Raw genomic sequence first — 19,013 nt, forward strand, 5'->3', positions numbered from 1 at the left:
ATATGGGCCCATGAAGAGGGGCTCCTTGCCCTGTATTCTTTCCAGGGACACTTAGTTCATATGCTCTGATCAAATCAGATACAGAAATAAATTATACTTTTTAGAAAAAAAAACTATAGTCACAACAGTTAGCATAAAGGGGTTGAAATAATTTTATTGGATAACTTTTAGTTACAGAAAATACTGCCATCGTTGATGATACTGACAACTCTACAAGAGAACTTTTTGCCATGATAAAAATGTTTTTATCTTTGCCATCCAGAAGGACAGCTATGGGCTATTGAACACTTTGAAAAGTAAATATGTGACTGAGAAAATTTTAATTTATCAGCATTTAAAATTCAAAAAAATTACTGGGTGCTATAGCATACACCTGTAATCCCAGCAGCTTGGGAGGCTGTCACAAGCAATTATCATTGGCACAGTCTGAGGCGCAGTTAGATTCAATCAAACCTATTTTATTGATGCTCATCACACTTCAGACACACATCCTAATCTTAAGTCCCGAGTCTACACCCAAGGGTTCCAGGTGCTCACCTGTGACTTGTCTTAAGTCCAGGTCCCTGGAAATCGATCCTGGCCAGAGGAGTCTTGTGCAGGGGGGAAAACAGCAACAGAGATCTCGGTCTTTCTGTCCAGCTCCTGTTAGTCCCATCTCCCCCCAGAAGTCTGGGTTTTTAAGTCCTAGTTCAGTTGTGCTTGCAGCTGATATCTGGGTAAGGTCTGGGGTGTATGCCCCAGGAGCAGACTCTTACATCACTAACTTAAGTCTAAGTTTTGCAGTTTATCTAAGTTCTGTAGTTCACATTACACTTACATCACATTATACTTATATCACATTACACATTACAATAGGCACACTGCTATAGTCATTTACTCATTCACTCAACACACACACCAATTAATATAATCAACAGTGAATAATCCTATAATATTTCTGGTACTCACATCAGAGGCTGAAGCAGGAAGATCACAAGCTCAAAGCCAGCCTCAGCAACTGAGCAGAGGCTCTAAGAAACTTGGCAAAACCCTGTTTCAAAAAATAAAAAGGTCTGGGATGTGGCTCATTGGTTAAGGCCTCCATGTCCAATAGCTGGTACAAAAAAGAATGTTTTTAAAAAACTAATTAAAAGAATTATTTTTTTGGGGGGTGGGTGGGTGCTAGGAATTGAACCCAGGACCTCATGGATGCTAGGCAAACACTCTACCATTGAAACACATCCCCATCCCTAATTCAAGAAATTTAAATGAAACTCAATGATTCTGAATGTCCTCAAAGTTTAATCCACTTTAAATTTAAATAGTCTCCCATGGGTAGTGATTATCTCCTTGGATGGATGTTGTGTGATTCATACACAAGTTTTGTTTAGAGTAAAAGATATATAGGCTTTGGGGGGTCTCTTGGACCAGCCTTTCAATCCTCTAATACTAACCCTGTGCCCCTGGATATTTTACTCAACTTCTCTGGGTCTGAATTTCTTGTTCATAAAATGAACATTATAATATTTATGTTCAGGGCCCTTGTGAAAACTAAAAATGAAGCATGTGAATTGCCTAGCACAGACTAAGGATTTAATAAATGGCAGCTATTAGTAGTAAATGGTATAGATCAGTATTCATGAAGATAACTTAGTTATTTGGATTCCTCTGATCCTCAGCCTGACTGCTTGCAGTAAACTGTGAAACAAGCAACAGGAGATAACCCCCAGGGGCTGTTGCCAGGGGTGGAGTGGCCTCTGGGTCTAGCCACTGACAATGCTTCCCAGTTAGCAATTCTCTTATCAGCCTTACTGTGAGCTGTGCTTTTTCCTTCAGTGTGATTGCTTCTAGCAAATCCTCCTACTCCTATGCATTCCTCTCCTTACTGCTTTTTCTATAACCATGGAAGAACCGGAGGCTGTAAGGGAAAAAGACAAATGGAGATTGTTCAATCAATAACTTTAATTTTACATACAATTCTAAGTAAATGGAGCCGATCTGAGGACTGAGGGTTTCTTAAGTCTTTTTTCTGTGGGAAGAAGAGCACAGATTGCCAGACCTTATTTACCTTAACCCTGACCAATTGCTGCAATCTCTTGGGATAAGTTTTGTTTTTTGTTTTTTTTTAAATACAAATGCCTATTCCTCCTCCCCCAACCTGGAGACCTGACCCTGTTGGAGCACTCCAGGTGATTCTGTCCTTGTTTGAAAATCACTAGGTTATGCCATGATTCCAGAGGGGTTGTTCTGGACAGACAGGGCTATATGACCTCTAGTTTACTTAGAGATCTTGTACCATGCTTGGGCAAGCAAACAGCTCAGACAATACAGGGATCCAATCCATAAGCTTTGGGGGAAATCTGAATGTTTTGGCTGAAATTCCCCCTGGGGAATCAGAGCCAATCATTGGAGCAAGTGCCACTCAGAACTGGGCTCAGAACCAGAATGTATTTTTTCTTTCCTTTTCCTCTTAAGCTGCCCTGTCATGATTCCAGAGATGGTTCACTTCTTTGTATTCTCCTTTTGTGGAGCTCATATCTGTTTATGATGAATTATTATTCAGTTCATGAGCTTTTATACATTTGAAATTTCACGAGTGGTTGACAGACACTTACCCAATTGGAGAAAGACTCTTGAAAACTTTATCTCCTATTTTTTCAATATCACATTTTCCCATAAGAAACAACTCCAGCAATTAGAGGTTATGACGAATACATTATCTTCATGTCCTTCAGCCCATTCCCACAGGGGGACTAGGGCCACTATTCACAGTGACCTGTGAGTAATGTCTAATTAACATACTGGTTAGTGTATGGATGATTGTTTGGGTACTAATCAACTACTATTATATACTTTTAGAGAAAAAAAAATCTCTGTGAGACAAAAGAATTCCAAGCATAGGCCAATGGCCCACTTCTGAACAATTCTTAGCACAAGAAAATTCCAGTAGAAAACAATTTAATTTCAAGAGTGCCTTGAAGTTTTGTCTGTAAAAGAAAAACTATACAATGTCAGCAAACAATGGGGACTATAACAACAAGTTTTGTTGGAATAACTGACGGAAAAATTTTACTGGGATGTTCTGGTTTAGGTATCTTACTGTTTTCTCTCTGGTTCTATAACTGCATTTTAATTGACTTTGGTTTTGGAGAGGGCAATATGGGGATATTAAACCCACGCTGGACAGTAATAATGACCTAAATGAGAACCTTAATCCTATTAAAAGGTAGGGCTTCTTGTTATATACTTTATCAAGAAGTAACTTAGGTAATAAAAAGCTAGAACTCATTGGCTACATTACTGACCCTCAAAGAATGGATCATAGGGGGAATCTTTTTTTAATTTTAAAAGTGAATATTTTGAAAGAAGTCTACCCCCAAATAGTGCGAGGAAGAAATAAAATGTATTGGAGTACTTCTGCAGAAGTCAAAGAATTTTGATTGGTTTGGAAGATGGCTGCCTGGAGAGGGGTCACTGATGTCATCAAGACTTCTGCCTTTACCACACAAGGAGCTTTCTTTCTGGTTTGGCTTTGTTTTCTAGAAGGCTACTTGAGCTACAGAGGGCTTATAAGGCATGATCTCAGGTACTGCCATATCAGTCAGGAAAAAGAACCCCATTTTTCCTAATTAGATTATGTGTCCTTCCCTTTTCCCATCTCTGTATCCAGAGGATGTGATATAATTTAATTGGCAGGTCTGGGTCACATGCCACTGAAATGGCAGGGAGATTTGTGTTTTGGACATACCCAATGGAAGAAGCAATTCCCAGCAGGAAGGAGTTGGGGCAAAGAAGTTTCTTTTAAAAGTCGACTTTGGAGGGAGTAAAGCTGGTTACATTTGCTATGGCAATGATGGAAAATAACTTCATTCCATTGTGACATGAACTTTGAACTTCTGAAGTAAATGGAGACCACAACATAATCTGTGATCACAAGGAATGTATTAGTATGACAAAGGGAAGTGCCATATAAAGCTTAGAATCACATCACTACTTAAAATGGCACTCTTGTAAATAACCAAAATTTAATACAGAGTTTTATTTATTTGTTAATTTCTGAGTTTTATTTATCTGTTAATTTCTGAACTGGAATGAAACAAAAGCCACTTGATTTAAGTATGGCTTTTCTGAAAAAAATGAGATGAATGTCACCATATTTCACATATACTAAAGGTGAAAAATATCTTTTCTAAATATTATTGAGAAGAAATCATATTTGGTGAATCCTTACCTTGTTCAGATTCAATCATTTTTATGAACATGGAATTCATCTTAGAGTTCCCAGTAGCAAAAACAAAACTAAGTGAGTCAGTTTAGCTTTCCCAAAACAACTCTGTGCCCCAGAGAAAACCAACCATGTTATTAAGCAAATAAAAAAAACTAAATATATTAAGCAAGTAATACATTGAGATGAATATGATGCGCCCCTCCCCCCTCACATTTACTTAACTTTGAAACATCAGCTGGTCCACACTCCAGAGGCAGTACCTCACCTTTGAGATTTTTCTAAATTCTTTATTATTTTCTCCAAATATTTACTTAATACTAAAACACCCATCTGAGTCTGTGAAAGATAGGAAAAAGATCAAGAGTCTGTGGACTACCTGATGAAATTATGACATTTGCAACCAGGCTCTAGTCGCTAGTAGTGACTGGTCTGAACTAGAGTGGCAAGCTCAGATCCAGAGGATCTTTCATCAGGGTAGAAGGTGGAGGGCAGGTGCTGGTTTGGCAAGGAGGATGGGATTCGGGATAGGGGAAAGAGGAGTCGGGATGGAAGTGGGCGGGGAGAAACAGGAGCCGGAGTGGGGGTGCGGGAGGGGGTGGGGACCGGGCAGGTGGGGTTGGGGCGGGACGGGGGCGGAGCGCTCTGGGGGCGTGCACGCTAGCTCAGGGACACGCGCTCTGGGCCACAGCAACTAGCTCCAAGTTCCCTCCCTCGCTCACCAGCAAAGCCTGCCTGAGCCCTCCCACTCAGTGCAGAGCGAACGGTCGCTGCAGTCGCCAGACTAACCCTCCGCGGCCGCTAGTCCAGGGCCCGCTCCGGAGCCCGCTCCGCCCGGTTGCCCCGGGGCAGCGGCGGCGGCGGCGGCGGCTAGAATTCGGCGGCCCAGCAGCTCGCGCTCGGCCCGCCTTCCCTTGCGGGTCCCGACTCTCCCTCCTCATCTCTCTCGGGGTCCTGGAGCCGAGCTCGGCCCGCACCTCCCGGGGCCGGTAGCGCGGCCGAGGTAAGACTGGGCCGTGGGTGACTGCTGGGGGGACTGCCGGTCGGAGTCCGGGATTCGGGTCCCGCGGCCCCCGCCGCGCGGCGACTGCGGACAATGCCGAAGCCTCCGCGGCCGGGCGGCGCGCGCGAAGTGGGTGTGCGCCCGTGTCTCCGCGCCCTGCGTGGGGCGGTCTACCCCGGCCTGGGGGCCTCCATGGTCCAGTGGACCCTGGTGTCGCTCCGGGCCGCCTGGTGAGGCGCTCCGCCCCTGCCCGTCTGGCGCCCCCTCTGCGCTGGGCTGCTCGTCCTGGGCTCCGTGAGGAGGCCGGGCACGGCGCCGGGGCCCGGCAGCGGCCGAGTGGAGTCTGGCCGCGCTGCGAAACCGAGGTGGGCTAGGAAAGCGCGCCTGCAGCTTGCTGCTGGGGGAGTGGTCCTCAGGGACGGGACCTCCCTCGACCCCCCATGCTTGGTGGCCCATCTTCGTGCTAAATAAATACTTTCCGGGTATCGGTACGTCCTGATCCCTGGCTGGGAGTTATTTCAAGAAATGCAGATCCTGAGGCTCTGAAAGTTTATTTTTGATTACCCTTCCTGTCCCTCCCGTGGTCTCAATTGTCTCTACTTTCTTTGAAAGCATGCAGATTGGAAATTGAATTAAATGCTCCTTGGCTCACTCGTGCGCCCATAACCCAGCGGAGCACATAACTTGGCAACAAAGCCGCGTGCAGGCTATGGGAAGCCCGGGTGCCCGCCTGCCCAGCCTGGGTGCCCCCCTTTTGTTACAACAGGAGCCGCACACTGTAAATGGCAGTGACAGGTTACCCCCCCAGCCCTCCAGACTGGCTAGAGAAGAAGGAAATGAGAGAGAACTTTGCTGTGTGCTTAAATTACTCTGGAAAGTGGAAAGAAAACACCTGGTGCCCGGATTTTTAACCCCTTCAGGTTGTTGTTCCGATTCACAACAAAAATGAGCAGGCTTTCTTTCCTGCCTGAAATTCAGGCGAACTCTGGGTTTTCCTCACAGCCAAGTTCCGTCCTGTGCAAAATCTGGCACACATCTGTGACAACATTGCATGGCTGGCCTTGTGAGGACTGCTAAATAGTCTGTTTTTGCAAAGAGGAATATGATAGTAGAATCAGCATTTTTGCAGTATGAGCAGTATGACTTCCATTTTCTTCATTTCCCCTGTTGGTGTGGGGAGATATTTATTTAGCGTTTCCTTCCTACTTTACTCTTAGAGTCATTCCCTAGGAAGATACCTGTGGTGATTTTTTTTTTTTTTTGTCCTCATTTTGTGACTTTGAGACCCCTGGCCATTCAAATGAGTTACCAAGCGTAGTTATTTTAACACAAAGATGTTTAGGGTGAACCGGAATTCTTTAATGATCGATCGTATCTCATTGATTTAACTTATAGGTATTGGTATTGTGATAGGTTGCATACCATAAAATCAGTCACTAAGAGAGCAGAGAGGTGATGATGTGATGCTTGTGAACCTGATAATCCGTCAAGGGCCTTCTCACAGTGCCTGGTATATAGTGCTAGTGTCAGCTTGTATTATTTTTGTTTTTAAAAATCATGGTCCAGTTTAGGCCCGCAGTTAATTTTAGTTCAGTATTGAATTATTGTTTTGCTTAATACTGACAAGCTGCTCTGTGTATTCTTAATGCCCGGTGTGGGTTAATTTGGTGCCTCTTATGTATCCCACCATAGGGATAAGACAACAGTTCTGAACTCTGTCATATCTTGGTTCATTTCATAATGAGAATTGCTTATGCTTAAAGGGTCTAATTGTCCAAGCAGAGGCCTAGACATTTGGGAAAACCTGGGGCTCTGAACCCTATCCCCAAGTCATCCTTTTTTTTTCCTCTCTAGCTTTAGAATAACATTTCCAATTCCTAATTGAAAGAACAGTGTTGGTGTAAGCAGTTAGGTAACTTCCACTCTTAGAAGATGATAAAAGATAAATATGTTTACTATATAAACATCTACCATCGCATGTAATTTCTTATTTGTGCTTTAAAATCTTCAGAGCTGCATTTATATTATTGTCTAAATAGCTAAGAAAAATTAAAACTATTTACTTGCTGCTTGTCAATAACTGAGACAGTGTTTATAATTTAGATATTTTATAAGATATCTTATTTTGAGCCCTGTCCCATCACTTGACTTTGAAGTGACATCTTATTCATTTCCTAAATAACTTATTTAGCAAAACCAGTGCTTTGCATTAACTCTCAGGGTCCCGCAGAACCTAAGCTGCTGTAGGCACAGTGGTATGGCAGTAGGTGGTGCTGTGGATAATGCTGATGGCCTCCATACAGGTAAGTGGAATTGGAGGGATTAATTGAGCAATTCCATTGCTTGTCCCTGCCTTTTATTATATAGATATCATCCTACTTTTTTTTAAATAAAATCTTTTTTTTTAAGTTTGCTTTTTGTATTTTCAGCTTTTTAAGATACTTCCTTGCCCCAGTTATTTCTTTCTGAAAGCTATAGTATTCTAGGTTTTAGAATAAACGTTGCTGTTAAAATTAGACAACTATACCCTTATTTTTATTTTGCCATCCTTGCTAACCTGAATTCACGCCCTACGTGTACTTAAACTTTTAACAGAGACTAATAAATTAATTTAAGAAAACAAAACTTCCTAGGGTTATTTCCTTTCCCCCGCTCCCCTTCCTGATTTTTACCGTTTTCTTGGCTCCTGATGTGAGGCAAAGGGAATTGATGTTCAGGATGAAGACTGTGAAACTTTGCAAAGTCATGACTCATCTGAAAAAAAAAAAAATTAATTCTACGCAGTGCAAGACACTAAGACTAGAAAATGGATATGTACACTCAGAAAAGGGGTTTTCTAGTTAATAATAAGTTACCCTCAATGGCTGGGTCTGTCTGGGAACTGCACGTCGCTGTAGGCAGTTAGTGCATCTCTAGGCAGCTGACAATGGGTTTGTTCTCTTTACCCCGCCAAAGCCTAGCAGTTACTGTTATCTGCTTAAGTGACTTGTCTGAGTCACATAGCTCAGAAGTAGCAGGGTGTATTTGTCTCCAGAGCCCAAGGATCTCTCCACCGAACCATGAGGAATAGTTTCTGCCTTGTACACTCAGCTGCTGGAAGTATCTGCTGCCTTCTTTTGGGGTTTGGCATCAACAGTGTTCTGGGTAGCATTTGTTCATCAAAGGGTCCCAAGTAGGAGAAATGAAGCTGTTTTTATTTTCAGAGGAAACCTCGAAAGATTTCAGCCTACCTTGTTTAAAGGTTGTTTGTTTTTGGAGAGCTGAAGGAAGAATGGCCTAGATTAGCTTCTTTCAACTGTGTGAAGGCCAATAAAAATGGCTTAGATGTTGAAGTCAGGCATTACCTTGTGGCTTCTGGCTTTGTTGCTCAGGTGGTCTAGGAGCAGTCACAGCTCTCCTCCACCCAGTAACTAACTTTCCCTTGGGTCAGAGAAGGTTTATTCATTAGGCTCAGTGAATAAACCATAGCACTGTGCCTTAAGTACATCAGAAGGGATTATGATTAAGCCTTCCATCAAATCTCCCTTCTATATTGTCTTTTAAAATTTTTTTAATTTTATACTTTAGGCAGAGCCTAATTTAATTTTTCAAAAAATGCTGGCATTTTTTGAGTTGAAAACTTTATAGAAATACCAAAGCAGTGATATTTGAAAATCGTTAAGAAGAGCAAACAAATTGTACCCAAAATGTGTCTCCAAGAAGCTAAATGCAGCATTGATTCTGGACTTTGGGAGGGAAAGTAATGGGGTGATTTCTATGGGCAATTTTGGAAATAGTTGTAGGAAATTTAGTTTTTCATTGTAGGTAAATGTCATCATCCAAATGAGCGGCTGCAGATAATTAAGATAAAGGCCAAGATTCTCCACTGCTCCAGAATCATTTTTCTTCTTCTTTTTAGACAACATGGGTTTGTTTGTGAATGACCCTTTTGTAATATAAAATTAATGAACCTGAATCATGCATATGAGGAAAAGGGACTAAGAGGGACTTTATGTTTTTAACATTTTGGAGTTTGTCTCACAAGGAGAATCACCTAAGATCCTCCATTCAGAGACATATGAGACTTGGTTTTGATTTTGATCATTATTTTCTTTAAGGAAATCTTAGTAAATGAAGCAGATTCCTTGCTTTTTCTAGACTGGTTGGTGATAAAAATAATGAACGTGAATGATTAAGCAATTTTAGACAGATACTAAAACTGGGATTTTGAACATTGTAAATACTTTAGAGACAAGTTCAAAGGTCAATACCTAAGTAAAAGGAAGATGAATGTCATTTGGCAGACAGACTTCTGCAAGAATTGATAGAATTATGCAGTACGTTTTACGCATCAAGCCAAGATCAATGGGCTTTGAAATTGCGGTTCCAGATAAGGACTTTGAAAGTTCAGTTCACAAGCATGTGGGAATTTTTGAGTGCCTATGTTGTAATTCAAGGCATTTTTTCCCCCTCATAACCCCCTGGAAATTTGTTTCATCTTTTTTTTTTTTTTTTAAAGGAGGAATTACAGATATTCTTCAAAATGATCATTCTTGCCAGTGATTTCTTTTTGTCCTATTAACAGGAACTTAATATAAGAAAGTAATTATGCAAAAGAATGTGGCTTAGTAATTTCTTCTATTACGATGGTTATATTAAAAAGAAATTTCTGAAGGGCTTATTGTGTGTCAGGTACTTTGTATAAATAGTAGCCAGGGAAGATATAGTCCTTCCTTCTTTGGGGCTTTCTAGTGTAAAGTGGGAATGTAGATAATTAATTATATGAATAAATAAAATGCTAATTTAAATCAGTAATAAGTGCAGACAAGAATGGGAGCCATTTTCCCCTTTGAGCTGGGTAGTCTGGGAAGGCTTAATGGAGGACTTTAGAGCTAAGAGTGAATTAAAAAGAAGGCAACATTTGGGAGGTCTCTGGGCATAAAATGTGGCTTATACAAAGGCCCTGTGGCAGGCAGAATCTGTTTTTGTGAGGAACAAAAGATAGCAGCAAAAGAACCAGGTCAGCAGGGCCTTGCAGGCCATGGTGGAGTGGGGTGGAGATTTTCAGCTTATTCTAAATACAGTGGAAACTACTAGAAGATATGATTCAAGGAAGACCAGGCTTTAATTTACAGATTTGGAAACACTCTGTGTGTGTGGAGAACAAATCGTTGGGGAATAGTGGCATCAGGGAGCCAGTTAGGAAGCTGTTGCATCGATCAGTGCCAGTTGGCCTGGAATAACGCAGGGGACACAGAAGGATCTCACTGAATGCAGGATTCTGAATTTCTCCTCACCTAGCATGCCATTGCTGTTAGGTGTGTCATCAATTTCTAGACCACAGAGAATGAAAACACACTGCCCAATTAACCGTGACGCATGACCCATTGTGATATGGATCCTGATTTTAGGTAATGAAAACGAAAATTAGGTGTGTTTTGTAGTCGGTGGCAGACGGCATCTTCTGGACTTGAAGCTGAGAGGTCTTGCTGATTTGTATTTTATTTCTGTTGTACTTGACTGATCACGAGTTGAATCCAGTGTTTGGAAGAACTGTAGGGAGGAAGCTCGGGTATTGTAGAATCACCTACCTGTGGATTGGAAGCTGAGGGCTTGGTCATGGTCATGGGGATCCCAGGCCAAAAATGTAGTTGTAGGCCAGCAGATGGCCAAGTAGGTTCCTGAGGGACAGAGAGAGATGTCCTGCAGTTGAATCTGTCTGGGTGAACAGACCAGTTCTGGGTAAAGTTGAGCAAGTTATTGAGGCTTCTGAACCTCCGTTTGATGGTTTGCAAAATGGGGACGGCTGGACTGCCTGCTTTCTAGAAACGTTAGGGGCTTAAGTGAGATGATACTTGCAAAATGTGGAGCGCTCTATCCAGGTTGTTGCTGTTACCTGTTTCTGTCTCATGAGTTTCCTGTGTTGTTCCATCTGTCTCATACTCTCACCATGTGGGTCACAGGATAAAAGTTATTGTTTTAGACTTGGCTGGGACTGCCAAACCTAGAGCTCCCCTTCCCCAGCTACTGCTCTGTTCCCTGTTGTCCTGTCTTTTTCTCAGCCCTCATCACTAACTGAAGTTGACTAATTTGTTTTTATGTTGGCAGTACCTTTCCCAAGTTGAAAGGTGCCCTGGCATGTCTGTCGCTGTATCTGCAGGGTCTCCCTGGCCAGCTGCGTTGCATGGCTGAACAGATGGTTGCCGAGTGGCATGTGATGCTGCTGCTGCTGGTCACGACGACTCTGCCTTCTAGGATCCTGAACACACCTGGAAGGCCTACTCTCAGGCAGTGATCTTGTCTCAACTTTGTTTTTGAGCTGTGATATGACTGACTTTCCAGTTGAGTTGTATATATCCGAGGTCTAGCAGGCAGGTTCTAAATAAGTTTTGGTTCTTTTGAGGAAGGGGTTGGAGGAGAGGAAGCATGAGTTTCCTGGGGGTAGTAGGACATGCTTATGTATTTTGGTGTAGCTTTCCAGAAAGAAGTCACTTGCTTGGTCTTGAAGCTGAATGTTACCTGAGGCTTCGCTAATGCCTGAGATTCTGTGTACAGGTGCCTAACTCATATGAAAAGCACAGGAGTACATGACAGAGAAACACATCCTTTGTAAAAGAGCCCAATGCTTGTTAAACTGCCCTGGACACCCCAGAAGTCAGAAGGATTACGTTCTCCCAGCACTGAAATTGGGGCTTGTGTTAGCCAGCTTCTCATCACCATGACCAAGATACCTGACAAGAACAACTTAGTGGATTAAAATTTTATTTTGGCCCATAGCTTCAGAGATTTCAGCCATAGCTGCCCAACTCTGTTCCTTGGGGCCTGAGGTGATGTAGGGAGGTAGGAGGGAATGGCAGAGGAATGCTCTCAGATCATGGCAGTCAGGAAGCAGACAGAAAAGAGCCAGGGACAACATATAGTCCCCAAGAAAATGCTCCCAGAGACCTAATTCCTCCAACCATTCCCCTAGCTATCCACATTTTCTATTCTAGTATTCCATTCAGCTCTCAGTGAATTAATCCATTAATGAGGTTTAAACCCTCATAATCCAGTCACTTCCCAGAAAGCCTCACTTCTCAACATTGCTGCTCTGGAGATCAAGCCTTCAGCATGATTCTTTGGGGACATTCCAGATCTAAAGCATAATGGGATGTAGCTAGTAGCCTGATAGACCCTCAGCTGGTGCTCTTGACTGGATTATTTCCCTGGTTTTAGCTAAGATGTTACTTATGATACTGCATCTCATTGTGATGTCTGTTTGGTGCATTGAGTTTGATGCTATCTGTATTTTTCCAAAAGAAATCATGCTTATTTTAAAGAATGTTTGTGTATCGTTTTCTAGGCTTTTAATTTTTCCACAGTGTTTATTTACTTACTAGTCTTTGTGTGAATTTTAGTAAATAAAATGCAAAAAAGTTATCATTGAACTCTTACATAGGTACTCTGTAATCATAGATTATTCACTACACATGTGGAAACATATTAGTCAGTTTTGCTTCCCTGGCTTCGGGGGGGTGGGGGCACAATTGACATTCTTGGTCAAAAATAGAGAGTTGGAAATTGAGCACTTGGCAGTAACAGGAAATAACATTGAATCCTGATAGCAGTTCTGTGTTTTGTCCACATAATTAGAACAGGTGAATTAGGAGGTTCACTGACTATGAATTGGGGATTTAAAAAAAAATCCTTTTATTCTCTCTGTTATGGTTTGGATATGAGGTGTTCCCTTCCAAAGCTCCTGTGTTAATGCAGGGATGTTTGGAGGTGACATGGTTAGATTATTAGAGCTGTAACCTAATAGTCCAACCTAATTTGAATGGACGGATGGGGTGGTAACTGTAGGCAGGTGGGATGTGGCTGGATTAGGTGGGTCCCTGGGGGATTGCTCTGGAAGGGTCATCTTTGCTATGGGCCAGTCCCCTTCCATCTCTTTGCTTCCTGACCCAGCCATGAGTGGAGCAGCCTTCCTCCCATGTACCTGTCCACCATGATGTTCTGCTTTACCTTGGGGCCCAGAGCAGTGGAATAGGCCAACCATGGACTGAAATCTCTGAAACCATGAGCCAAAATAAACTTTACGTCCTTTAAGATGTTCTTGTTGGATACTTTGGTCACAGAGATGCAAAGCTGACTAACCCTCTACCCCTGGCCTCTGCTCTTTCAAATGGTCATTAATTGGAATGTTGTGACTTTTCCAAATCAGATGTTTTTCTTCCTAATAGATTTTCTTCTTGTTCAGTGATGATGATTGAAGGGAAGAAATCATTGTGTTGGTTCTTAATAAGACAGGCCATGGGTTCTCTTCACAGTTTCTGTTGGCAGCCACATAAGCCAGATGTGCTTATTATAAAATGCGTTTACTATAATATAAATATATATAAATAATATAAAATGGGCTTATTATAAAATAAACCATTTAAACCATTTTATAATATTATGGCCAAAGTGAACTCCATCTTTAAGAGGATAGGCTGACTGAATTCCGTTCTTTAATCCAATGAAGAATTTATTTTCTTTTAGTTCTTGGTTGTATATTTATGTTGTTCTTAGAAGGAGAGAGTATTACTGCTGTGTGGATATATGTATTTTTAGGTAGCTGAAGTATTCTTTTAGGTAGAGAAGATTGGGAGATTAGTTCTAAATGAATTTTTCTTAGAAGTGTTGGGAATCCCCTGCATGACACAAAACTGTGTGTGTGTGTGTGTGTGTGTGTGTCCAGAGTTTAGTATTGAGCATCACAGTGGCTACATTTTTCTAGTTGAAAGTGATTCCATCATCAGTGTGTCATGTGTTTCAATTCATGTGGACTGATTTGCTTCTCTGATTTCTCTTACAGATATTTTTCCTTCTAGAACTTACCAGGTTGAATAATATTGGTTGCAATACCCTGTTGCCATTTCCATAAGCCTTTTCCAGTATAATTTTGGTATAAAGCAGTCTACTGTTCAGAGACTGAGTTAGTGCTAAAGAAATTATATCATAGGCCCTTTTTTAGTGAAGCTTATTAACACACCACTAAATGTCTTTGAAATATGTAAGCATCTTCATCTTACTTTGGATTTTTTATTTTATCTCAGAACATTGGTACACATGCCTTGTGTTAGGACAGAACCAATGGGATTCTGTCCTAACACAATTAGAAAGGATTTATAATAAGGAGACATCTCACATGATCAAGGGAGCTGGGAACCCCCACAATCTGCTGTTGAAACCTTGGGACCCAGGATAGGCAATAGTGTAAGTTTCAGTCTAAGATCAGAAAAACAGATCTCCATTTAAGCAGTTAGGGTGGAAGAAAGAAAGAATTCAACTATCTCCTACCTTTTGGTTCTGTTTAGGCCTGCACCTGTTGGATAATGTCCACCCACACTGGAGAGGGCATCTGCTTTATTTAGCCACCAATTCCGTGCTAATATCCTCTAGAAACACTCACAGCCACAGCCAGAAATAGTGTTTAACTCAAATATCTGGGCACCCCATAGCGCATTCAGATTGACACATAGCATTAAGCTATTTGCAAATCATTTATATCAGAGTACCATTTGTCTGTTTAAATGAACTGTCTCCAGGAGTATTGAGACCAGGCCCCCTTCTCCAAGTCCTGCTTCCCCATGAAACCTTTCTGGATGATGCTAGCAGCATCACGCTTGCTTTTCCATTCTTAACTAATACTTCCTTCGTCGATTCAACCTATTGCTGCCTTTGTGGCATGTTCTTGGTTTTGCTTGTGTCTCTTCTATGAGCCAGTAAGTTCATCGGGGAGGGAGACAGTCTCTGTGTCTTTCCATGACAGATTTTGTCTATAGGCAGAGGAGTAACGCCATTGATGCCTCACTCCTTCCCACTCCATGTGTCTGCAGAACGCAAGGAGATGGCCTTCATGCCATGAGCAGCTCTTCCTCTGCAAGGACTAAGTGTCCCTTTATAGTTTTTCCTCAACACAACTGTGAGTCTAAACTCATACTGGTTACTTTGTACATGTCTCTTAATTTAGTTTTTATTCTTATTCAATCTCACATTTCAGTTGGAGGGGGGACTGCTTTGAAACTCTAAAATGTACATTTTCTGACATCGCCAGAAGGTAGCTGTTGGACTTGGTGATAGACACTGTTTATTACCTTACGTGGTGAATATCAGGAAGAAACTGTGCTGTACTTTTTTTTCCAAACACACTTGGTTATTCACAACTGATTTTTCCCTATTACCTCATATAAATAGTCATAATAAAAAGATCAGATCATTATTGAAGCAGAACTTACCTAGTGCTTAAATTTCCCTGACAGTATTTCCCTGTTTCCAGCGCTTTACTGAGATTCCTTGTATTTGCATGAGGACTCCATTATCTTGTTGTTGAAATCATGGATTTGTGCTTATCAAATGAAATGGTAGCTTTGCTCTCTGAGACATTCAGCTTCAGGATGGAAGGAGCTGAGCAGTGGCGTGGATGTAAAACTTCCTTGTTTTTGTAAGAGTTCACTTTTAGATTCACTTGTTTAGGGGTCTGGGCTTTCCTGTGACCCCCCCCCCCCCATATATTCCTCTTAGGGTCAGGAGTTTCAGTCTGAAATTTACTGTGGGAGCAGCTAGGTACAAGGCCCAGGGGACAGTAACATTAGTCATGGGTGGCCATGTGACCAGGTGGAGTAGCCACAGCAAAGTCAAGTAGGCGGACTATGGGTCTTCATCAAACCCTGGGGAAGAGTCTACCTAGAAACCTGACCTCCCAAGGTGAGATTGCTGGGTCCAGGTGTGCATTGAGCTAACTAATCTTGTCAAGGATATTAACTCTGGGTTTGGTTGGACTCCCTTCCCCCACCCAGAACCAGTGCTCACATTTCAGGCAGCTGATATGGTCGTTGGTGCTGTTGCTAGACGCTGCCACCTCTTCCAGTCAGGGAATATTTGGAGGCCTGTTCTGTGCTGGGCGCCATACTGCTATCTGGCAGGGTGACATCAAGTCTTCACTTGTCCTGCACTTCTGGGCTGCCTTCCTCTTCAACTTCAGCCATCTCTTTGGTGTCCAGCTCCGTTGGTTCTGAACCCCAGGTTGCTGGCAGGTGTAAAAGCATTGAAGCCCCCCCCCCCCCCGCCCCCCGTGCTTCTGACCTGTGCATCCTCTGAACTGTCCGGTTGCCTTGTAAAGAGATGGTGTTAGAGCCCTGTTAACATTGTTGAAATTGTCTGTGTGCCTTGGGAATGAGATCGCACATGATCCAGTGTTGCCTACCGCACAGGCACCATGCAGCAATAATGGATTTAAAATGTTTTGATTATTGGGGGAAAATGAGGTTTTATAGCAATTTCTTTTCACAGTTTTTTTTTTTTTTTTTTTTTTTTGGCTGGGAGGGGTGGGTGTCTCTCCCTACTCTCTGCTATGATCAGAATGTTGTGTCTTTCCAAAATTCATATGGTGAAACCGAATCTCAAAGATGTTATTAGGACATGGGGCCTTCGGGAGGTGATTAATGAAAGAGGCCAGAGAGAGATCCCTCCTCCCTCCACCAGGTGAAGACACAGTGAGAAGGTCCCAGCTGAATACAGGAAGTGGTCCCCTTTGAGACAGCAGGTCTGAAGATGCCTAGATCTTAGACTACCAGCCTCTAAAACTGTGAGAAATAGCTTTTCTGTTGCTCAAAGCTATCCTGTTTTTTGGTGTTTCGTAATAGTGACCTGAATGGATTAAGGTACCCCCTTTGGGGGAAGAATATAATAATACAAACAGAATGTTGTTAGAAAGGTCTTTCTGCAGCATTTTGATATGCAAAGTAACAATTTTTTTTTTCTGCCAAGGAGAGAGTAAATTCCCAAAACCAAAAATAGAAGATATAGTCACAAGCAAGACAACTTTTGTCTGTGTTCAGAGATTTGTAGTAGATTAGTTGCAGCTCCATGGTCTTATGAAGCCATGGTGTAGGAGACATGGAAAGCTTGCCTTGGAAATGAATGAATTCTTCCCCACCTCTGAGCTGGGGCTAACAGGAAGCATGCATCCTGTGAACTGGAGGCAGAGGTCAGGCCCATGTTCCTCAGATTTTATTTCTGCCAGCTTAGCAGCTCATCAAAACCAGAGACCCCCTTGACATCCCCTCTTCCTCAGTTTCCCCTTTGTTTGACCCTGACACGTCTCCTGCCTGTTCCTCCCTGTATTCCTGGTTCACCTTCCACCTTGCCTTTCTTTCCTTTCTCTTTGATCTCCCTGCCTCTACTCTACCTGCTTCTAGGATGAGCTGAGGCAGCCTGTTACATTCCTCAGCTTCTCAAAGCCACCCTGACCATTGTCTCCAGAACAGAGCCCTTCCAGGTCCTTTCTGGCTGTCCTGGGTGGCCCCAGCCCTCTGTCTGAAAGTCTCCCTATGTTCACACCTGCTCTTCCCTTAGTTTGAAGTACTGTTTGCTGCTTCTCTGTTTTTCCCTCGCTGGGTCACCCTAAAACCCTTTATTTGCCTCTTCTCTAGTTATTCTTCCTGACCTTCTTTGGTCTGAGCGAAAAGAACAAAAGGATCTATCACATCTTCATGATGCTCAAGTAACTTGACCACAAAGATATAAAGTACATCTCTGCCTGGCCACTAGGCTGGGACACTTGATGGGGGGTGTCAGTCCTATTTGAGTCAGCAGAGTCTGGGTGTCTGTTTCAGCCTTCCGCCTCTCTTCTGCTCTAAGAGAAGTCTGTGTCTGGAGGTAGAGGTGAATAATCATTTCTCTCAAGTACTAAAGGAGTTTGCGAATGCAGTTGACGAACCCACTGTTGATAATTCCCTGAGAGACTGTGAAGAATACTAGAGTTGCCCCAGTGAAAGTGAATGCCCTGATTGTTCAGAGAGGACCCAGAAATCCTGCAACCTGTGCTGTCCACTATGGTGGTGGCAGAGCACCGGAAATGAGACTGGCCTGATTAGAAATGCCCTGTAAATGTAAAAACACACTGGATTTTGAACATTTAGCTTGTAAAAAAGAATGTCAAATAGCTCATTTGATCATTTTTACTTCAATTACATGTTGAAATGATAATATTTTGGGTTTATTGGGTTAAAGTAAACATTTTGTTGACATTAATGTCAACTGTTTCTTCTTACTTTTCATACGGCTACAAGAACACTTGAGAACATGTTTGGTTCACATGTGTGGCTTGCATTGTATTTCCTTGGGACACTTCCATTCTAACTCTGTAATTCCTTGACTCTGTTTCATCTCCTTGGCAGCATTCTGAAACATACTGCTAAGCAGATGGCTGTATACTGGTAAAAGAGAAAGTAGTAGTAACTCAAAGCAAGAATAGTTCCAGTAAGAATAAGTCATGCCAAGCTGATTTCATATTTTTTTTTCTTCTTTTCATAAGATTACTGGGCTTCAAGATCAGAACAGTTTTTTGTAGCTTTGGATTTGGATTTCTGTAGTACATCTGAAATGTTTCCTCTGATTAGCTCGAGGACAGTTTAGAGAACAGAGAGTAGTGGTTGGTAGCATGATTGTATTCGTTGCTAGAGAAACTCACTTCTCAGAATACTGAGTATTGATTGTCAGGAACAGCCTGGATGCTCCTGAGCTTCCCATGGAACTTGTTACATTTTAGTGGTGTGAAGGAATGCTCGTGTGAAGGAACATTAACCAATCTCATTCCTGAGGAGGTGAAGTTTGGTCTAAAACAGGATTATGCCCTAGGAACCATACTCTGCTGAGTGGTCTGGAGTTCTCTCATTGAGCACATTTCTTGGGCAAGTGTGTGGCCAGGTACTATGTGAGGTGGTGAGAATAAAGATGAATAAGATATGGTCCTGAACCTCAAAATTTTGTCTAGGGAGAAAGAAAACCACTTAAATAAACTCA

At 42.3% G+C, this 19,013-nt stretch overlaps 1 protein-coding gene across 8 annotated transcripts in view; it reads left to right on the forward strand.

The window, feature by feature from the left end:
- The first annotated feature begins 4,921 nt into the window (after window positions 1–4,921).
- Fam110b (family with sequence similarity 110 member B) overlaps window positions 4,922–19,013 on the forward strand; it is a 183,640-nt gene continuing 169,548 nt past the window's right edge. For 5 of the 8 annotated variants that reach the window (XM_046428553.2, XM_046428552.2, XM_046428555.2 and 2 more), the window contains exon 1: window positions 4,939–5,207. The gene's annotated coding sequence lies outside the window, so the exon portion shown is untranslated. Of the gene's footprint in view, window positions 5,208–19,013 lie in introns of all 8 variants that reach the window. The other 3 variants (XR_009225321.1, XR_006848269.2, XR_006848267.2) reach the window with 2 other exon arrangements.

The sequence above is a fragment of the Marmota monax genome, unplaced genomic scaffold (assembly GCF_021218885.2).
Source record: "Marmota monax isolate L192 unplaced genomic scaffold, Marmota_monax_Labrador192_F-V1.1 WCK01_AAM20220418_F8-fsc00044, whole genome shotgun sequence".
Classification (NCBI taxonomy): Eukaryota; Metazoa; Chordata; class Mammalia; order Rodentia; family Sciuridae; genus Marmota; species Marmota monax.